General features: G+C 39.9%; 1 protein-coding gene across 2 annotated transcripts in view; it reads left to right on the forward strand.

Moving 5' to 3' along the window:
- The first annotated feature begins 3,950 nt into the window (after nt 1-3,950).
- luzp1 (leucine zipper protein 1) overlaps nt 3,951-18,789 on the forward strand; it is a 43,461-nt gene continuing 28,622 nt past the window's right edge. For both annotated transcript variants that reach the window (XM_011490199.3, XM_011490200.3), the window contains exon 1: nt 3,951-4,287. The gene's annotated coding sequence lies outside the window, so the exon portion shown is untranslated. The remainder of the gene's footprint in view (nt 4,288-18,789) is intronic.

The following is an 18,789-nucleotide window of genomic DNA, read 5'->3' on the forward strand; positions in this document are numbered from 1 at the left end:
AAATATCCAGGCAAATAATGAACCCAAAAAGACAAAATTCGACAAGCAGAACCGTTGAATTCCACTCAGGTCCTGTCAGTTCACCTCCCAGTAAACTATGTTCTTCATGCGCACCTTTTTATTCCACTATAAAACAACTCTCCAGTTGGCAAAGGATGTTTGTGATTAGGAAGGATGTTGGCCAGAAACCTGCTCTTCCTGAATCAGCTTGCAGTGCAGAAGAATAAATTCCCAGCAACTGCTAACCCTCCGTTGCCGAAGTGCATTCACATTTGTGTTATTAAAGTCACAAATTGACAAAAGCATGTCTGTGCAGGAGCCAAAACGTGTTAAGATAAGTAAAACGTGACTAACACTGTCTTATAGAATAAGCTGTTTTCATGCCAGACTTGTTTATTTGCCAACCAAGTCTCTTTTTTTGTCCTCGTTAGTTATTTATTTTAATTTTTTTTCATTATTTTTTTTTTGTGTGTTTAGCTAAAGAGAAACTCTTATAGCTGAGGAATATTTTAGTCCACCTGCGCTTGGCGTTGCTGCTGCGGTATTCAAGTGTCTGGGCGTGTCTGGTTATGCCTTTCACTCACAGCTGCCTCTGAAAGGATTTCATTTATCTCACAGCCTTTGGTATCTTAGGTATCTTTCTCCACCTGGACCGGGTGACAACATTATTTATACCTCGCTTAGCCTTTTATGTTAAGTGATATCGACAGATTGGGTTGGTGTTATTGAGAGAAAAGTATGTTGAATGTGCTGAAAACAAAGGGCCTTCTCACAAATGACTCATTGCAGTAGAGCTGACTGACAAACAAAGAACCACAATGACCTTTGACCTGTCAATAACGTGGAGAGCAGCGGTGCCTTTTTCCACTGATTTAAAAATATTTTTTTCAAAATACAAGTACAAGATCACTTTTAAGTGAGATCAAAGGATTTGTACTTTGTAAAAACAGGCTTTTAAAAAAAATCATTTTAAGCCTTAAGAAACTTAAATCAACTTGTTTTTTGATAAACAACAAAGGTGGGACAAATGGTGTGTAAGGTTACACTTTTTTCTCCAAAACTGAGCTAAACAGAGGTGGTAAATTAAAATGGTATTATATGCAATATAGCCCAAAAGTTGAAGATTTGAACAATTTAAGCACAACTTTTTGAAAAAAAAAAAAAACTCTACAAAAATTAAGTTCGTCCATGACTTTTGCTGAATTAAAGACTCTTAAGGGCAATGAAATATTTGAGAAAGGTTGAGTGCAACAAGAGCTGAAAATGGGAACATTTTTCTGCTGGAAGGCTTACCTGACAATTATTAAATCGAATCTGATGCTTCTGAACTTGGCGGCGGCAAGTATCTCTGCCTTGAGGAGCCTGGTTGTGAAAATGATAGCTAGAAAAAAGAAGTAAAAGCTCAAGGGCCAATGCTCAAAGCCTCAGCCATCTCTGCCTGCCATGAAACGTACATTTTCTATTACATTTCCCTGAATACGTCTTACAGTGTGAGGTGTTCAACAAACCACTGACAGTCAAATAGCAAAAACCTGGACGGCTTCACTTCCATTTAAACTGTTAATATTTATATTTTCAATAATTGCATAGTTGGTTCTCACTTAATATTTGTCTTCACTTAGCAAGTCACAAATCTATCTGGTTTGATCTTGTCCAAGCAGAGTGACAAAATTAAGAAACCAACAAAAATATGAACGGGACAGTGAGAAACGTAATTTCGATTCCTTTGTATGTCAAGCACATGTGAAGAAATTGACAAATAAACCTGACTTTGACTTTGACTTTGACTTTGAAAAATATTCTGTTTTCAGCTCTGAATAAAACCACAATGCTCAATTTCTTTAAGCCCAGATTGGACCAAAAAAAACGCTTTTTTACTCATGAAGAGTCTAACTCTTCAAAGCACTGCTGTGATACAGGAACGAACTAAGCTGCAACACATTGTTTTAAACTGTTTATTTATTCAATATTAAAATGAAAAAAAAAACACAAAACTGTTGCATTGAACTTTTGGCTAAAAATTGAGTTTCATGGCACAGATGTGAAAAATTGGCTAACATGTTACTATAACACAAAGTTACCTGACATTTCTCCCAACTTTTTGTCCTGTTTAAGCTAATCTATGATGAGTTTTTATTTTATTAAAGACATATGAGGAAATGTTTTGGCCAAAATACCAGTGACGGCAAAGAAAGCTTTTGCAATTCATGGAGAAACAAAAAATCCTCATCAATATTTGGAGACAATTTGGAAACTCTTCTGCAAATACCATTTGTATTCTTGTTAGTAACAATATTAGACAACTGTGTGTTTAGTGCTGTGGATAAAACAAAGTTAGACTGGTTGGGCCAGATGAGGGTTGTGATGCTTTTGTCTTTTGTGTTAGATCTGTACACAAACTTGTGCAATTTGCCTTTTAAACACTTTCATTCTGAATAAGTGTGAGAAAATACAGACACGATGAAAAACCAAACTGGTTTATTTTGACTAATTATATGCACACAAAGAATTGGACTGATTGTTAGAATTGAATTCCAAATCAAATCAATTTTGATTCATGACTTTCAATAGCAATTCCATTCCAACTTTCCAACTAAATATGGATTTCTTGGAAGACCCACTCCAATGAAAATGGTGTTTTAGGTGTTTTTCACATGTTCTTGTGGCATTTTTCTCAGGATGGAGGACATTTATAAAGAAAATTAAGCTCAAAATTGTATTTATGAGTATTTCATTACTCAAATTATTATGAATCAGGAGCAGATCCAAAAATGCCATTGGCAAAAGCTTGTCAGTGTGACATAGAAACATTCAGTAGGCCACAAGCTCCCTGCTTAACTCCGTTCTCCGGGAGAGCTTGTAAACAGAGAGCTCTCGGATATTGGGGACGGCAAAAGGGACCAGGGTTGCTCTGTGCCAATGGTTCCGTCCACAACTGAGAGGTGAATTTCTGATTAACTACTGCTGCTCTGCAGAAAGTATGTCCAAGACAATGACAGCTTTTGGCATTTTGCCTTAAAACGGCACATCATCATTGAAAGACCAGCGGGAATGCTTTGACAATAGATTGAAAGTTGAACGGAGTGGGTCTTTAAAAATGTCTTAAAAAGAATATTGTTTCCAAGATGTCTTCACATTATGAATCCCAGCCCTATATTGCACAATAAGGTTTACTGGAAGTAGTTCAATAAAAATTTGCTACTGTGTTGTGGGCGGGACTGTTGGCACGGAGTAATCCCTGCTCTACTTCCTGACATCCATCTGTTTACACTCTCTCCCGCTATCTTACAGCCCTTTAACAAGTCCAACCTATAATTACCCGTGCAACTTAAACGGCGAGCAATATTGGAGCTATACAGCCGTGCAGTTTGATCAGACAAGGGAAAAAGAAGACAGACATGGATGTATTTGTTTATAGGGGGATGCAGCAGAATGGAGCGGAGCAGGGAGCCTGTGCACCATGATTGTGTTTCTACGTCCCCCACTACAAGCTTTGTATGGGTGTCAGCATTTTTTTGCCTGCTCCTGGTTCCCAATGATTTGAACAAAGAAATACTCAGAGATGCCATTTTAAAGCTTTTATTTTCTTTATATGTCGTCCATCATCAGAAAAATGTGCTAACATCTTAAATGCAACAAAAATTGGAGTGGGTCTTTAAATTAGTGTGTTTTATCAGACTCATTTTTCTGGTGATAAACCCGTTTGTGGGTGTAAGTTTTGCTCAAAAGACCTATACCGAAAAATTCTGATATTGTGATCATACATAATATTTCAACTAGATATAAAGTTGTTTATTATATGTCGTACTTGAGTGTTTTGTCATGGAGTCAGACTAGAAGTCTGCTGGATGAGGATTAATTCCCCTTCAATGCCCTCAGTTGCGTGCAGTTCGGCGGGAGAGAGGGGCGGGGCCTCACAGCCGGGAAGGGCGTCCTCATTGCGGTCAGACTGGGCAGAGGCAGGCCGAGGGGTGGGTCCTCCGGCAGCAGAAAGGAAAAGCCCACCTTCTCTCATTGTTAAGGACGCGGTGGAATGTGATGGTTTGATTTCCAAAAGACCAGGGAGGGGAACATCCGAGAGGGGAGGAAAAAAAAAAAAAGACCAACGAAAGAAAAGTGAGTGAAAACGGGAAATCGAACAGGCTCCCCCCTCTCCTCCCCCCCGTCGCTGTCAGAAAATGTGGACCAACTTGTGCCGCGCGCCGTGAACCGGACCGCCCGCGTGAGCCTCGACCCGACTGAAGTTGTGGATTTAAGCGTTCTCCGAGCCGGCGGTGTCTCTCTGAGGTAAACGTGTCTTGTTGAAGTGGTTTTTTGGGGGGGTCGAGCGGAAATGTTTTCGGAGAGTCAGACACTAGCGTCTTCCCGAGTTTGGACTCTGTTCGTTCAGACTGCAGCCGTTAGAACTGCGGCAAGTTTTTTCCAGCTTTCCTTCCTTCCTCCTCCTCTTCTTCCTCTGTTCGGTGAAGAAAAGCATCTAAATCTGCAGCCGAAACTCTGTTAGATCAAACATACTAGCCTCCAAATTCAACAAAACTTCCAGAATCTGTTAAATTTGTTGTTATTTTGTGTGATTACTGGTTTTCTAGGTCGTGTTCACATGCTAGCTTCTGCTACATTTGATGCTGTAGACTAGTCCACAACAAGAAACGAAGAACAGATTTATTTATTTTTTTACTTTATTATTTATATTTGGGTCTCTTTAGAGCATTGTTTTCCAACTTTAGCCTTCACCCCTCATCAGTTTCCTCATCTTTATTAAAAAAACAACAACTCTGGTTTGGGAAATTTGGGGGAATTTTGACAAAAGTGAAAATGATTCAAACTTAGCTCAGAATCAGCCACCACAGAAGAAAAAAAACATAAATATGACCTTCATGTTTATGTTAAGAAAAAAATATATAGATAGATAGATATAACTATTTTTTGAGTTTAAAAAAACTGTCTGTTTAGAATTAAAATAATGCAAGAAATACCTAGATTATGCATGTAAATTGTCCCAAAACAATGACACTATTTTACATTTCTTTGCTGGATCTTAAGCAACTTATGTCATAGCTATGTATATTTTGACCAAATAAACATGTCTTTTCCCTGTTTCCTCTAGCACTGCTTATTTGACCAGAATCAAACGCAAATGCAGTTTCTATTTCTCAGAGTTACAAGCATTTTTATAGACTGAATACACTCACACTGACTCATTAATGTTGTCTTAAAAAGGATTGAAAGCTGTTGGGCTGTTTGAAGGCTTTCTCACAGCACCAGCGCTGCAAGATATCCTTGTTCTGTTCAAGTGTCCGTGTTTGTTTTTCTCACACGTGATAAAATGTGTCATGCTTGCACGGCCTGCATATGCACTTCTGGAAACAAAGTGGACTGTGGTTGAAACAGTATGTGCCTTGTGCCGCCCCTCCAAAAGCAGCAACTGATGCGTATGGATGTATATATGAAGGAAACAGAAAAGGTGCTTGTGGTGCTGGAGTGCTAATCTGCCAGGTGGGGCTCGTAAAGAGCAGCACAGGGAGAGAAAAAGGGATGGAAGAGGCTTGCCTTGACCTGTTTCAGACATGAAGGAGATGAAGGAAGGGGGAAAAAAAAAAAAGACAAGCCCTGATGAGTTTCCAGTGAGACTCGCCCTCTTTGCCAGCTGTAGATTTCATGCCAGCCTGTGCTGCTGTGAACCCACTTTACTCTTGGACTGGGTACACTTGATCGTAGATCTTTTTAAAGGCTTTTCTTTGGTATTCGCTGTGGGATTATAACTGTGCATGTCAGGGGAACGTTCTGTCATCTTGGAAATTGTGGAGAGACGAAAAGGGAATGATCTGCTCAGATTTCCTGCGATTATTCCGCATTTCCAACCCTGGGAAGTTCGGCTCCCATTTAGGTTTGGTTCAGTTGGCTCTCAGGATGTCTAATTCCCAGCAGATGCCCTCTTGTTCCCTGAACTTGATTGCACAGCACAATGATAATTGCTCATGTTGACACAGCAGGAATGTTAGCCCCACCACCACCTGTTCTTCAACCGTGGGTGAAGTTGGTGCCCAGAAGTAAAAGTTGGGGTTTTCGTGATGTTGTGTTGTCAGCTGCCACGCAGGGTAATAATCATACCTTCTATCTTTTTTTATTTTTTTTACAACCTGGTTTATTCCCAGCCTGATTGGTTTTCCACTCTGCAGAGGGCCGTGACCGCTCCACTAAACTGCCTGCATTGCTTTAGGTGAAACCAAAAACTAATCATTATGGGTGTCCAATAAGTGTAATTATCAGGCTAAACGCTGGACCTGGGGATTAGTGAGCGGCTAAATGACAGCTCTGGGGATTATATTAAAATATTGAGGTTTTCTGCCTGGGAGAATCTGACCACGGTGAACCTGGCCCGTTGGTGATATTCCTGCCATCCTGGATCCTCGAGGGGATGCACAGAGTCTCCTGAGAATGAGCAGCTCACACTTCCATGTGGAATTAAGTGACGTGTTGCAAGTGCATGGAAACGAGAATGGACTCACGTACTGCTCACATGGATGTAAAAACACACATCCTTATATTATTTCAGTTGTCAAAATATGCTAAAGGAAGTAGTGTTGCTTCGAGAACTTGGACTAAACTTGGAGTACATCATTGTGCTTGAAAAGGTCACTGTCAAATTCTGAAATCCAAACAATGCCCATGTTATAGTGTTTCAGGAATGAGCCAATTCCCAACTAAATATATATACATATAATGGATGGATTTAGCCCTGATGATGTTCAGTATTATTAGCAGTTGGCTCTCCTGTTCTACTGTAGCTGCTCGTCCTGGAATAGAGCCGATGTAAAGTGATGTTCCAGACGTTCCAAAGCATTCTCTCGCAGCGCTGCATTAAGCCCACACACAGTATACGGCTGTATATTCTTCAGGAGTCTGTCTGCGTCTTGTGATAATGCAATAAAGTACTCGGCATCCTGTTGACAATACGCTGGCCAGCTGGAGCCGCTGTGTTGTAACAAGCATGTAGGACGCCGGCTGGATTCCAAAAAGATGCCGTTGTGAGATTCTGCATGTTTGTACTGCATTTCTAGTGTTTGTGGAGAAAAGAGATCAATAAACTAGATGGATGGCTGATATTATTTTATAGTCCAGGAAACACTGACATATTTCTATAGCTTCATGTTATTTTTCTGTTATGGAAAATTTGACTTGATTAGGCTAAAACACCATCCGTTTGTTTTCATTTATAAAGAAATCTACTATTTTACCTTAATACAAAAAAGTTATTATTTTCAAATGATTTGGTTAGTTGTGACACAAACATTACCTTTTTATCCAAACAAACAGCAATAATCTATATGTTATATCTAAATTCTCCACCTGTCGTCCAGGGATTTTTGATCAATTCTATGTAGAATTGATTCTTTGAATCAATTCTACATTTATTTTCTTCTATTTAGTTTTGTTTTACATCATATCTAATTGATTCTTTCTTTCTCTTTAAAACTTACTTACCGGGTACTTATTTACTTAATACTAGCATGTAGTCAGGATGAACTGTAAAGATATTGTTTGATTTGTGTTTGTTTTTATATGTACACTTTTTGTGGCTTCATTTGTTTTTCCTTTCATATCTTGTCTTTTATTTTGAAAGTTTTAGTTTATGAGTTTACTGTTATTGGTTTTTCTCAAAAAGCTTTCTCTTCTTGACCTCTCTCCTCTTTTTCTGACTGCTCCTGTAATCCGGTGATCTGAGCAGAGTAGTGATTACAGATGGAGTTCAAACAGTTTAAACTGTGTGTGGTTACGCTTTTGCTGTGTGCGTCTGCGTTTCAGGGCACTTTTGCTTGGTGCAAGGCGTGGATCTTTCATCAGATACAAGAGCCTGACTGTCATTCAGTCAGCAAGCAGTAGTTAGAAGAAGTACCTTGAAGTTTTCAGGCTTTCACCCTAAGCACTCCAAATTACTTTGCATTACACACTGTCAGCCACATAAATGAAATAGCTCAAATACCTCCCATCCAAATGTGTCTAAGGGAAAAAAAATCACTCAGACTAGTTCCTGAAAGCATGCTAAGCTGTCTTCTCTCTTTAATGTAATCAACCATGCTCTCTTGTTCTGAACAAAAGCCACTTATAAAAATGTCAGTTCAATGGTTTGTCATAACTTGTTTATGGCATTCCTTTGGTTATATACCTTTAAAACTATGTGGATGTGCTGCAAATATTTAAAACCTTGAGTTTCAAATTTTTATTAAGAAAAGCATAGTTTATGTTTTGATTTATCGTACTTTGCCGTATCTGTAAATTCTACAGGATCTTTCATTATTAACTCTGCAAGCTGTGTCTTGTGATTTGTGTTACTGATTCATAACCCCACAGAGAGCTGCTGCCTTTCATTTATCTCATTTTCAAAGCTGACATCCCTGGAATTTGCTGACCTGTAAATGTTTTATTCAGCCACTGGATGATTATCAAACGCGTTTTATGAGCAGGTGGTTATGAATGCAGAATTGTTTTGGACTAGTTGGTCTGCAGATGGATGAGCAACTGTCCAAGCACTCAGACGTCTGATGTCATTATTGCAAAGTTGGTGCAAGTGAACCTGATCTGTGTATGGGAGTGAAGTTTCTTCTCCTCCTTTTGTGAAGGAATGTTCTCCTGAATGCAGACCTGTCAAGTGACACTTCAAATTTGAGTTACTGTAGTCTAGTTTTACCTCGGTTAACCCAGCTCTGCCTGCTGAACTGTTTTCAGCTGTAGTGTAAAAGTGGGTATTTATTAGGTGTAATCCTGATAACAGGATTATAAAACTGAAGTACAAAACACCTAAGGCATAAATGCTTTCCAGTGCAGTTCAATTTGCAATTCAAACAAACATACAGTGATCTTTGGACTACAAGTTGATCCTATAAGTCCCAGCATCCAAATAAATGCATATTAAAGAAGAAAAATTCTTACATGTCACACTCCTAGCCAAACTATGCAATAAAAGTGACTTAATGTCTGAAAAATACAGTACTCACTTTCTGCAATTTCGCTTTAAAACAAATTTGTTTTCCTTTAACAAAACAGTTTTAATTTATCGTTATCGCGATATCAAGCTGTGCCATACGCATGTCGGAAAAGACGGCGAAAATTGCAATAAATTGTTTCCTTAAATGTGCTGAAACGATCTTATGGCAGCTTCGAAGTATTAAACAAATCAAATAAATTTGACCAATCGGAAGGAGCCCCTTTAATGTTGGATGTTCGCCTATGTAGACAAGAGGCATTTGGAGTAGACTATAAGTTATGTTGACTCTTATTTAAATTCAACTTTTTCAGTGAAATAGAAATTATGTATTTAGTTGTTTTTGTTCATGTTCATTTAATTGCTATTTGTTAATGTATCGCAAGGAATGTCGTCATCGTAATATTGATCACTAATATCACAAATAGTAAATTTTCCTCCTATTGTACAGCCCTAGTTTACATTTAAAAACGAATGTTCTCGGTTTAAAACCAAACCAAATGTCACAGCATTATTCACAAATTGTGGGGAAAGTTGATCGTTGCAACCTTATTCCATACCAGTGTGTTTACTTTAAAGTGACAAACAACCGTTTTGCTAAATTTAAGAAGGATTTATTATTATTTATTGCTTTACAATATTACACCAGGCATGGTATGAGCTAACTGGATGTAGGAAAGTAGAAGACTTTATAAAGGTTTTAAAGTTGTAACTTTCTTAAAGTTCTGTGGAGGCCGTGGTGCAGTGTTGGAGCAGACGACATCTGATCAGAAGGTTGCAGGTTTGGTTCCCGCCTTACCCACCCGTGTATCAAAGTGTCCTTGGGCAAGACATTGAACCCCACATTACTCCTGGTGGTTATAGGAGCGACAGAGCAATATAATCATCTGAGTCACCTGTTGAATCCTCAATTCCCTGTCTGTTCCTGCTTTTGTTGGCATTGATGTTATAGCGAGCATAAATCCAAGGTCCTTGTGGTGTTTATTTCATGCATTTTTGTTTCTGTAGTGAAAGGTTGGCTTCTTTCTCATGTTAAGTGGTCTATTTTTGTCCATATTTATTCTGTAAAACAAGTATTTGAGGCTGTTGGTGTGTCCTGGTGACGGCAGGTAATAAGTCCTCTACTGTGTAATTGGTGGCCTGGCCAAACCAGCTTCCTCACATGACTGGGGTTTGGACCTGATTGACTGATGTGGGTCACTGTGTGACCATGTTTGTGTTGTGCCTTTCTTCAGGCTGACTTCATCAAAAGCCTTCTGTTGTGTTTTGGTTAAAAAGTAGAAAACTCAAACTGTTTTTTGGGTGACCTTTATTTTCAACATCTAGTGGAGGTGACCACCATTCTTAGTTGGGAAGAAAGGAAGAGAAGAATGCAAAGAAAGGGCTTAAAGCTCTGTGGTTTGGACTGAGAAGCATTGGGCAAAGGAAAAGAGAGGTATTTTTAAGAGCAGACGGCATGGATTCTCATTTTTGTTATTTTCACTTCACCTCTTTTCTCCCTTTGATCGTTATCTTGTCTCCCTCATTCTCTAAGGAGGAGCCCCCCCCCTTCCCCTTTCCTCTTAGCTTTCACAGCCCCGCCTGGTGTCCAGGAGTATTTTTGGAAGTTAATGAAAAGAGAAATCTGAACTGCTTATCCTTAAAAGGCATGTCTGGGTCAACTGGGTGGAAACTTGTGTTATTAATGTCCTTCGCATTTTCTGTGTGAGTGGGTCATCTGTGAGGATGAGTGTGTTTAATGCAGTTCAGAGCAGAAATGTTGTGGCTTGAGGGGACCTGGAGGGAAGGAGGGTGGGCTTACGAAACAGACCTACATCTTCAGGAAGGGGAAAGTGGTGGGGGGGGGGGGTCAGTGGCATATTTAGCATATTTTAGGAGCCATTCCAGTCTGGTTCAAGATGTGTTCTTCCTCTCAGAGATCTGAAGGGGCAATCAGAGAATGGTCTGTGGAGGGAAAAGTTCATGTCAGTCAGCCTGGTGATGCTGATTGGGGAGGGGGGCTGACTATTGAGCAGACTTCACATATCCCACGTCAGGGGCGTCACAGATGAGAAGGGGGTTACGCACGTGTTGGGAATGTAAGAAAACACCACTTCATGTCACCGACATGCTAACATGCAGTCTACAACCTGACTAGCATCCATAAAAGGCTTTATTTTGAGCCAAAGTCCTTCGCTTAGCAGCAGGGTTTGACTTGGGCACTGCCACTACAATTAAATATGTGTTTATGTCCTTCCAACTGTAATAAGCATGTTTAAATCTTCATCCACAGAACTTTAGCCTCTTATTTTCTGTTGGATGACCGTGGACTGACATGACTTCGGTTGGCAGAAGCTCTGTGGTGGTTGCAGTCCACTGTTTGGGGGATGAATTGCGATGATGAATACGATTTTAAAACTGAAAAACTTTTGTTGTGCTTTTTCTTTAGTCTTACCGCTGCTAAGCTAAAACTAAGAAGAGAAACAACGTTTTTTTTATTATTATTATCTTGTGTAACAGGTCTCAGATGTGAATTGGAGCTAATGCATAAATGCAAAGCCAATGATGAAACTCAGAACAAATGCAGATGCTCACAGGATAATTGTATACATGCAGCGCATGTGAAGTGGATTCAAGAGTTGTAAGCATTTACGCAATACTTTGTAATTTATAGTAGCAAGCTGCAGGGCGAGCTTTCCACAAACTCATCCTTTTGTATTTCAGATAGTTGCCTGACAAGAAATATTTATAGAAAGTTGGCTACTGTTGCTCTTTTTAACTTTTGCTTGTCCAATACTGTTATAGCTGTTATAACGCCAATATTAAATAATTTTTCCCATTTTCTTCTTGTTCTTACTCAGAACAGCTACATTTGGTTTTTTGCTTATTACTTTTGGCGGTTATTTTGGTACTTGTTCAGAAAAAAATTACAATGTCGCCAGTTTGATACCAATACTTACTGTTTGGCAATAATTCATCTCTGAAAGTTCATCCACCAAATGCCTGTCACAAGAAAACCGTTTAATTCAACAGTAAATGTTTTTATTGGTTTCACTGTTGTATGCTTTAACCCAGTGGTTCCCAAACTTTTTCTGCAGGGCCCCCCTTTCTGAAGATTAGAATATTTTCGAGCCCCCCCACACTGACACAAACATACAAATCCTTTGTTTCTAAACTCCACCGCGCCCCCCCCCAATACCTCAGCGCCCCCCAGTTTGGGAACCACAGCTTTAACCTATGAGGCACGAGAACTACTAAGAAGCCAAAGTTTGATAGCATTAGCTTACTGCAGCAACTTTTATTATTTTATCTTAACTTTTTAAGGAAATTACTCATTTTCAACAAAGCCCGCCAACTTTTTAGGTGTATGCAATTGCAACAGAAATCAACAAAGAAAAAAAATTAATTAGAAACCCACCTGCTGTCCATATAAACTGAGTTAAATTTAGAATAAGAAGTCTGGAAATTTTTAGCTTTGGGCGACCCCACCTCCAGTTTGACCTTTACGTATTATCCTGTGTTTGTGTGTCAAGGTACTAGTGTTCAATTATATGATCAATCACGACTGAATCCATTTCTCTTCCTTTATAAGTGGCTGACTGCTCATACATGAGATGTTTGAAGTTCTCTACTGTGTGTAGGGATGGGTACCGAGCCCCGGGACAACATTCTTCAATACCACTGTATCGTTAAGATCTGACCTCAACGGTTTTGCTATCGGTACTGGAGAAGTCGCATTTTTTTGTGTCCCACACGATATAAACGTTATCTGCCATATTTAACTCACCAAGTCAGTCAATTTTCCGTTAATTAATGATGATATTAATTTCGCTATTCTTGCTGAAGAGGGGAGATCTGTCTGGCTATTTGTGTGCACTGGGGGCGGGGCTGTTGTGTTGCTTTGTGTTGCACAAAGGAACGCTACCAAAGATAGACGATGGTGGAAAGAGCTAAATGGTCCAAAATGCGGCTTTTTCTTCCCTGTGCCGCGGCTCTCTGTGTTTTTGTTAAATAACCATCATGTTCTCAGATTGTTGTGGTGCCTTTAACACCGTCAGGTAGAGCGAGAGAGCAGCGTGAGCACGCGTAGGGGGCGTGTCTGCAGCTGTGAACGCCGACCAGTCTGTCATGGGATGGAAAGTTTTTCTGGAAAGACGGTCAGTGGCGATCTCGCAGTAGACACATGACCACATGCCTTAAATATGACTTTGAAAAAACTCTATTTGAATTTCAATGTCTTCCACTGTAATAAAATGGTCAAATTCAGTTTATTTAATGATCACAATGTTAAGCACTGCAACTGTGTCTCATATATAAGTTGCATTTACCAAAGCAAATTCATAGTGGTTTTATTTTGGTACATTAAATTATAGAAAGGGAACAGTCAGCATTGTCTGATTTACACAACAAAATATTTAGTATAAGAAAAAACAAACGCTTCTCACACGCGGAAGTAAACTGTAACGCTCCTCGCCACGATGTCGACCTTGTTTTCAGAGCGTTGTACGCATCTCTCTGATCCATCAGGTCGCTAAACTAGAATCCATTGCTGGGAGGTTCTGCAGAACTTTAGCTTGCTTTGGCTTTGCCAATAGCATTTCAGCCGATGCTTAGCGCATTAGCCTAGCCGCTGCCATGCTTCACTCGTATTTACCCGAGCCGCTGAAAAGCACAGCAATCCACGTTTTTATATGTTACTGGCAGCAACATGGCACATAGTTTGTTTGGTATCCATCCAAAGTAAAAACGAAGTAGTTCATGACTCAGAACAACGAAACACGCTGCCTCTGGCTGCAGTCTTCCTGTTGTCTTGTGTGGTGTAGGGTTGGGCGATGTCCCTTAAATTGGCCGTTGACGATGTTTGCTGTCAACCATCGGGATGGACGATGACATCGTCGGGGGGGGGTGTTTTTACATTTTTCGTTCTTATATAACTGCTATTCGTTTTTTTGCTTTTTTCATTTTATTTCCCAATCCGCGATGATCCAGTATAAACTGAGGGAAGTGACTTTAACAAAAAAAGTAACAAACAAAATAGAAGAGAAGTAGTCCGCTCCCGCACTTCCGGGGGAGTGCGGACTTACAGCTTTGTGTTTGATGGGAAGGGGGGGGGGGGGGGTACATGAGCGATATGTGTGGGAGATTTAAGACTGCGATCCGTCCCGCAGCTCTAGGGGTACAAGCAACCGAACTCAGAACCGGGTCTAAAAGTGTGTGTCTGTGCACAGCTCGGATCGTCAGCACACACAGCGGTTTGAGCTTCAAAGCAGAAATGTCGCTCAGTCCTTAGAAAACATTCAAACAATCACGTGGATTTGTGTTTCCAGTCGTGTCCCGACTAAATAAAGGCTGATGTTATTCTTACATGTTTACGTGCAGCCAGCAAGCAGCACCATCCAAAGCTAATGTTGTTAGCCCGTGTTAGCATACTAATCCTGGCTTCGTTCAGAAAAAGCACTGACCACACGGATTAAAATTCAAATGATGAGCGAACAGGTGTTTCATAATAACCGTAACATTATTAAAAGCACGTTTAGAAGATCATCTCGTATTTTACCGAGCTGACATGTCAATGTATATAGCCGCTCGGCGCTATTTAACATTGTTTTGTATTGAATTGTTACATACAATAAAGTTTGAAAAAAAAAAAAAGCCGCTCGGCGGAGTTTATATCCTTCCGTTTTTCAAACCCTACTGCGCATGTGCGAATGATTTATTCCGACGGAAAGTGTGACCTTAGTGAACGTTTTTATATTCTAAAAACATTTTTCTGGAACCATGTACACGGTTGGATTCTAATCCGACCATTGATCCCATCAAGATATTTTGTACATGTAACCGCGGCTTATGGTGTCGACGCGCAACGTGGCGGGGGCGTGGCATCACGATGGTGGTCTCTCCATCGGGATGTCAGTCACCCATCACGATGGACGATGATATCGTCCATCGGCACAACCCTAGTGTGGTGTGGAGCTGCTCAAAGAGGCTCTCTGTGCTCTGCTGCTAACTAGCGGTCGGAGGGTGCAGTGGACAACAAGAGTCAGACACTAAAGGGCGCTCATAAATAATTAAAGAAATATCGTCCTGGCAGCATTTTGAATCGATGCAAGTATTGCCAAATGAACTATCATGATATTCTGCCCAATCGATTTTTTTCTTACACCCCTAAGTAGTAGTACCGTTTAAATCTTAACAATACCCATCCCTAACTGTATGTGGGATTTCCACATCCACACACTCCTGTCTGACCTGCTCTGAGCCTCTGCTCTACTGGGCGTCTCACAAAATAAAATTCCTCCTGCAGATTATTTTTCCTGTGATCGCAAAATATACATGTTCATGGAGAGAGGAATGTTGGGGAAACTATGGCAACATGGATGTTTCCTCTTTTACAATTTCTTCTATCTTTGGCTATTTTGTCTTCTGTTCTGTTCATCATAAAAGTTTAACAGTTAAGAAATTTAAAGGATACTTTTTTTGTCGTTAACCCAGTGATGGTCATTTTATGTAGCCATCCATATAACGGCATGTGATGGTGGATGTGGTCTTTGGCTCTTCTTCCCAAGTCCTTCATCCTTCTTGTTTTTGGTTATTTGCTTTAGACAATTTTTTTTACACCCATGTCATTTTTCATGAGCATCTCTGAGCTGGTTTTCCTGGCTTTTCCTTCTTTGGCAACATCGTTTTTAGAGCTTGCACTTCTGCTGCTGCTTTGACCAGAGGAAGTGAAGCAGCACATTGATGGTTTGGTAAAGTCTTTTAAAATAGACTCTTCAGAGTGCCGCTTTTCCTGAAAGAGTCATGAAACTTTTCACGACTAGGTTTTATGTAGTGAGTAGGAGTAGAATAAAACTGTTTTGGGTGAGTGGAGCTTCAACCTAAAATTATTTTTCTTTACTTAACAAAGTGGAAAACGTTTAAAGAGATGAGACATGTTAACACAGTCTTTGTCTTTTAATCCACCATGTCTTATAAATGGCTATTACAAGTGAACGACATGTTATCTAGGCCCCCCAACCACTGTGATTCAAAGATTTGTTTCTGGTCAACAAAATACAAAGTTTTTAGACTGAGTCAACTTGAAGTAAAATCCAGACACTTGGGTTATAAACAAGCAGTCAAGTTTTTTCTTGCATTTTTTATTTTATTTTGAATCGCTCTTTTTCTCTCGGACATACTTCAATATGGCAAATTCATCAGTGTATGGTGCTTTATTAAATGTTAAGCCAACACACATCATCGATGAAAATTCATTTCCACAGCTTCACTTAATGCACACTTGTAGAGACGAGAGCGTCTCAAGACTCCCACAAATCAAAACGCTGAGCAACTCGTTTGTGCTCCTATGGACATTGTCCTATGCTGGACATAGTTTCTGATGCAACTTTTCTGTGTCTGTTTGTTTGAAAGGCTTAGTAAGTCGCATTACCCCCCCCTCCCCGAGTCTCCTTGGTTCCAGTGCAGAATCCTTAAATATTGCATGTCAGACATGTAGCTCATGGGTTTTATTCAGACTAAGCTGTCGTGGGAGGCTGCAGTTTGGCCCTTTGACGAGTTTGCAAACGTTGCAAACGCTTTGAACACGTCAACTCGAGGACATAAATTGCCGAGTGGTTTGTTGTGTTGTGAGATGTTTGGATGTCTTTGCGAGGGGCATGTATCTATATAACACGTGTGCTTTTGTGTTTCGCTTCTTCTTGTGGCCTAGACAAATGTGCTTGCCACATGTGGTGGTGTGTTTTGACTGCCTGCACAAAAGTAAGGAAAAGCTCGATGCCCCTGGCAAGAGTGAGTTTTGCCCACCCACCAGGTTAAACTTTTAGCCTTCATCTCCTTGTTTTCTCCCTCTACTCTTACCTTCAACGCTTTCATTCCTACTAAAGCCTCTCAAATGTTTCCCATTCTGTCCTCTGTTAAGGGTGCTCCTTCTCCGCCCCCTTTTTCCTCCTCTAGGTGTGGACCGCACAGAAGAATGTGGTTAAATGAGTGTTTTATCTCTCCTGCCAGCCATCTGGATCTGTAAACCCTGCCATGTCAAACAATTGAGACACAATTGCCCTTAAAAGGAAATGATAGAAGCCAATCAATTCATGGAGCGACTCGCTCCTGCATGGGTTTGGTCACGCTCACACAAAACAAGGAAGTGTTTGGTAACTGAACTGGCTGGCATTTTCCTCCGTTTTACCAGTTTATTGTTGTCACTCATAAGCATGAAATCCTATCCTGTTCTGGTCAAAGGAGAAAAATCAGTTCTAGAGGCTGAAGTACATGTATTTAAGTTTTAACGGTCATGCTTTCACTAATTATTTTTTTATTCAATGAAGAAAAAATGCATGAACATAGTGAAAGGTATAGTGCATTTTTAAATTCCATCGGACCAAAAAGGAACTGAATGTTTTTAAGCTGCTTTTATTCACCTTTGCTCATTTATACAGACAGCAGAAGTAGAGTAGCATTGTGGGATTTGTTGAGTAATAGATTTTTCTAAACATTTTTCCAGAAATTTGTCCATGCTTTGTGTGTTGCACAAAACTGTGAGTCCCCCATACCACCTTAGACACACACAAACTGACATTTAATGACCAAACTGCTTCAAGGCTATGTAAAAAAATTAAAAATAAACGCATTACTATTGCATACTAGTATTACTACACAGACATGCTTTAATTTGTGTCTAAACGTTTGTTCTAAATGATACACAAAATCATTTGAAGCTAATTTTACCTTCAAGCTAGCCTATTCAACATTACTATGGACTCGTACTCGGCTGAGGTCACACCCCATGGACATGTTGCATGTGATTACGTTACATTTGACTGATTACATTTGCAATCTAAACAAAATGAATACAAAAACAAGACAAAACTGATTAGTTCAATAGATTGCTTGAAAGGGAGTGGGAGGAAGCAAATGTATTTAATCCCACCCATCTTTTACATGACCCATTGGGCATTATGGCATCAACATGAATTTTATTATTTCTTCTTTTTTGTTGTTATCTGAGCAGTTTGATATCCCCAAATAGACACAAAATTATGACAACCAGGCATCACTGTTGTCACAGAAGCCCAAGGATGGTTTTCTTCAGGCTGAGAATCGAATTTATTGTCGATTCAATAAAAAAAAATTATTTTTCAACTCTATCTTTTCTCAACTTCCATTCTGAACTCAAACTAGAAATGCGATTTTAAAGGGTAATTAGTTTATGGATTTCTTTGAATATTGTGTTAAAGTGGAGATCGGTTTGATTTGTTTTTTTTAAAAGCGAGCTATAGCACTCACATGAAAAATAAATATTGCTTTTGGCAGTGACAGTAAAGTGTCACAGTTTTTTGGTAAATCCCAGATCATTTAAGCGTTGTTAACCACTGATTCTGAGAGCTTATTCTCCAGGTTTCGTTTGAAAGCGTAAGATGGAAATGGTTTTTCAGACGAACAGCTCAACATCCTTTAGGAGAAAGTATGTTACCCCACCTTTGCCATGCAGTTGGAATGCAAACAGGAGGAGCAATGCTTTGGGCCTTCTTCAGAGCCAGCACATGAAAAATTAAGCACTTCTTCTAATCTTCACCTCTTGTCTTTCATGAGCTCTTGTGTCTGCCACTTTCTAGATAGATTTCCCGTCTTTCCCCATCGTTTTCCTGACTGTTTATCTGTACGTTCTCTCAGCCGCTTTTGGCCTATCCCTCTCTTTTGTGAGGTATCCTGTCCACTGTGTTTGATTTGGGCATTCCTTTCCCTCTTAGCAGACAAAACAACCCAGGACCCTTCTGAACTGCATCCCCCAGCGCACACAAATGTATACACACTTACACTCGCTCTCTTCT

Source organism: Oryzias latipes, chromosome 22 (assembly GCF_002234675.1).
Source record: "Oryzias latipes chromosome 22, ASM223467v1".
Lineage (NCBI taxonomy): Eukaryota > Metazoa > Chordata > Actinopteri > Beloniformes > Adrianichthyidae > Oryzias > Oryzias latipes.